Raw genomic sequence first — 4,567 nt, forward strand, 5'->3', positions numbered from 1 at the left:
CGAGCAGCACTCCTGTCACCAAGCCATCTCCTGCAGAAAGCAACTCCACAATGTCTTCTTCGGAGGTTAGAAATTCTGAACAATTATTGTTAGAGATTCTGTTTAGTGATATTGTGCTTGATTTAACCTGAACAATTGTTTTTACAAATTCTGTTTGTAGTTATGATTTTGAGAAATTCTGTTTGTGCCTTTGTGGTTATGTTTTTTAGAAATTCTGTAGCTAGAAATTCTGTTTGTATTGGCTGCATCAAGAACTCACAGGATAATGCATCGCTTTATTTTTTTATTTTAATTTTTTTCCTGGATGAAAAATAGAGACATTCATTGAATACATTGCTTGTGAGGTAATATGAAGTTTGATGTTTAATTTTTGAAGTAGATTCTAAACCCATGTGATCTCTGCTTCACCAGCTGTCAAGCTTTAGAATTCAGCTTTAGTGGACTATGCATGAACTGGCTAAAAGTGGCAGTTGATAGTAATTTTAGGGATGAAATCATTGAGATAGGCATTGGACTAGCTTCACTCATTCCCAATTTTGATAGAAGGTCTATTATATATTTTGTTTGGGACAAACTGCATAGAATCTGTTCTATGAACTTCAATTCCAAAAAAATTCTTTGTTACTATGCAATCTGATCTTGGTATCTGTTTTTACTTTTTGTATTTGGCGATAAAGAATTTACTTTTTGCATGACTATATGGTTGAATAAAGATAGTAGAATCCATTTCTATATTGCAAGAATATTGTGTATTCTATCAAATATATGAACAGAAAAGTAGTAACTTTGAAGCCCTTTTATATATGATTGTTGAAACACTTTGAACACAAATTAAATTGGGTGAAGTGTTACCGGTTCCTTTGGTCTTTTCAACATCCTTACATTGATTAAAATGTAAAAATATTTATGTTAATAATCAAAGAGCTTGTTTACGCTGAAGTTATTTGGCTGTTATTTGATTATTAAAGATGGGAATATAGTTCCTTATGATTTCTCTAAAACTTTCAAAGCTGGTTGTTCTACCCGACTACAGCTTATTTTATTTGTCCATAATTTTCATTGTATTTGCCTTGTTTTTTATCTATTATGGTTTTAAACTTTATTTTATGATATTTTAAATTCTATTTATTAGGTATAAAAAAATCAAAAAAACCGACCGAACCAAACCGCTGTTGGTTCCGTTCGGTTCGGTTCGGTTGTCCAAAAAACAGCCAACCGAATAGTTGATATTAACGTTCAATCGATCAGGTCGGTTCGATTTGTTTTCGGTCCAAAACCGAACCAAACCGAACTGATTACACCCCTAACTAATCGGTCTGATGGGACAACACTGCAAGGGGTTTTAGGTTCTGGAAGAGACACGTATTACGGCAAAAAGGTCAAATGAAAAAAGAGGAGGCTCTTGCTGGAAGGCATGTGATGAATGTCACACGTCGCAACTCGAAGCAAGGACCTGAGTTTGTTAACGCCAATGACATTATAGCACGCCCTTTCTACTATAAGAAAAGGGAAAAAGACAAATAGGTCTCTGACTTTTCAAACTTTTGACAAATACATTCCTGACAAAATTTAAATACAAAAAAGTTCCTGACTTTAACAAACGGATGACAATTTAGTCCTTCCGTCTATTTGCCTCTCATACACCTAACGGAACTGGCTGACGTGGCTGAAACGGTGTCTAGGTGTCCGTTACGGTGCCACGTTGGAAGGGGAAAAAAGTTCGAAGGACAAATAAGTCCTTAACGTCATTTTACAAATAAAGTTTGAAGGACAAATAGGTCCTTGAGAATTTTTTTTTTCAAAATTAATAAACTCATTTCCTAAATTCTCTCATCAACCTCTCTCCATTTTTATATTTCTCTCTACTATTTTTACTCTATATATAATTATATTTTATATTAGTAATTTGACAAATCAAAATATGTCATTCGATATTTTTTCACAATTAAAATATTTTAAATGTAAAATTATACACATTAAATTATTTTAAATTTTAGATAACGAATGTTAAAATTAATTACTAATAAAAAATTAGACTTTTTCATATAAAAATAATAACTAAAAATCTTATTATTTAATTTTTTATCTGCAGATATCTTGGTCTTTTTAGTCAGAAATTTTTGTCAACTTACGACTTTTTTGTAAAAGTAGTTTTATTTTATAAATCTTGTGTCATGCATAATTTATACTGTTAGAACAAAGTAAACTATAATTTAAAAAAAATATTCTCGTAATGTTATTATGCATAAAAATACTAGTTCTAATATAATACACAAATGCACTAATGCTAACTTAATACATGAATGATGCACAAATGAACTAATGCTAACTTGATGCATAAATGAACTGATGCTAACTAATGCCACTGGTATGATGAAAACTGAACTAATGCAATTTAACAAATTCTAATATAATACACAAATGTACTAAAACTAAACTAATGCAATTTAAAAAAAAAAGTAGAAACATAACAAGCCCAATTTCTACAATTTTAATACAAATAATTTAAATTGTAGAATAAAACAAGTTAACTAGATTTCAAAATATAAGCATAATTTTATCAGAAATTATTTTTAATATGGAAAGAAAATTGGTGTTTTGGTTGAATATTGACATTTGAAGTGTATTACAGTATTGTGAAAATTATTCAACACGCCCCCACGTGTTGGCTAAGATGCTGCCACGTGTTCAACACGCTCCCACGTGTTGGCCAGAATGATGCCACGTGTTCACCACGCCTCCCACGTGTTGACTTCCCACAAAAAAAAATCCACCCATCTATAATTACACCACATTCTCCCATTTTCAACAAAAACACCAATATTTTTTCCATACAAAAAAAAAAATTAGCCTAATTTTATAAACTAAATTCTCATAATAGAAGCATAATAGAAGTATAATGAAAAAAAAAATTCTCAAGGACCTATTTGTTCTTCGAACTTTATTTGTAAAATGACGTCAAAGACTTATTTGTCCTTCGAACTTTTTTTCCTTTCCAACGTGACACCGTAACGGACACCTATATACCGTTTCAGCCACGTCAGCCAGTTTCGTTAGGTGTATGAGAGACAAATAGACGGAAGGACTAAATTGTCATCTGTTTGTTAAAGTCAGAGACTTTTTGTATTTAAATTTTGTCAGGAATATATTTGTCAAAAGTTTAAAAAATCAGGACCTATCTGTCTTTTTCCTATAAGAAAACGGAGATTCAAACGACGAGTCATAAAAATGATTAAAAGCAAGGCAAATTCTACAGTATAGATGAAGGGATAAATCTATATATAAATTACTGTTGGTACATTCTTGGACGAACAAGTGTCTATGAGAAGAGACAAATTTTGTCTCTAGTGCAGGTTGTTGCAGACCCTTTTTAGCTGAATAGATCACGTATTTGGGCATGAGATACATAATTATCAGTCCTAATTACTAATTAGTTAACAGTCTTTTTTTTATGGTCCTATCTTGTGTTTTTGAATTTTTGAATGCATGTAAAAGCTAAGTTGTTGTAAAAATGATAACCTCATATGCCAAAAAAAAAATAAGGATGCCAAAAAATTAACTGTTAAAAGCTCTTTTAACACAAACCAATATTAAATTATTAATAGTAGCAATAATTATTATACTGATATTAATAATAAGAGTATATGATAAGTTTATTATTAATAAAAAATTTTTTAATATTTTTATTTAATAATTATAAAATAAATATATTAAAAATTTAATTTTTTTATATTTTTAATAAAAAATTATTTTGTAATATTAACATGTGTTCTAAAGACACATAATAAATAAATTTATAATTTTATTATAAATTATAATATTCGTACTAGTACACGTAATAGTAATAATCAAAATAATAACAATAATAAAACTAACTACAATAAAAAAAATAAACTTAATCATGTTCATAACATTTCATTAAAAAAATCTTATTAAAAAATCTTATTATTTAAAAGTAATATTAAAATCATAAGTAATAAAAAATTATAACTAACATAATATTAAAGAGTAGCGAAAGTATTAAAAAATATCAAAATATATTTAAATATTTAAAATAAAATAATAAAAAATTTAAAATAATTATTTAAATTAATATTTTTTAATAATTTTTTATTTAATAATTATTTTGAATAATATAATCTAAACAAAATTTAATTTATTATAATCTATTTTCATATAAAAGTTGCTAAATATAAACTATGTTAATACCAAATTTACTTTTAATAAAACTTAAATTTACAAAATTAATTTTATGTAAATTCTATTTAACAAACCTCAATCCAAACACAAATTCAATGGTAGATGAAAAGAATTTTTATTAGATCAATTACAAACGTAATCATGTTAAATGTTTGGATCCCACTAGAGAAATAATGGATTATTTATATAATGTGTATAATAGGTTTGTACTTGTATAATGTGTACAATAGGTTTATACAATGGATTATTGAGTTACAAAATGAACATCTTCCAGACTATCTAAGATAACCATTCGTTTACTAGGGATAATAAACATCTTCCCAGAAGCTTAAACTGATTTTGGGGTTCACCAAGGATCGAACTCTTA

Source organism: Arachis hypogaea, chromosome 2 (genome assembly GCF_003086295.3).
Source record: "Arachis hypogaea cultivar Tifrunner chromosome 2, arahy.Tifrunner.gnm2.J5K5, whole genome shotgun sequence".
Taxonomy (NCBI): Eukaryota; Viridiplantae; Streptophyta; class Magnoliopsida; order Fabales; family Fabaceae; genus Arachis; species Arachis hypogaea.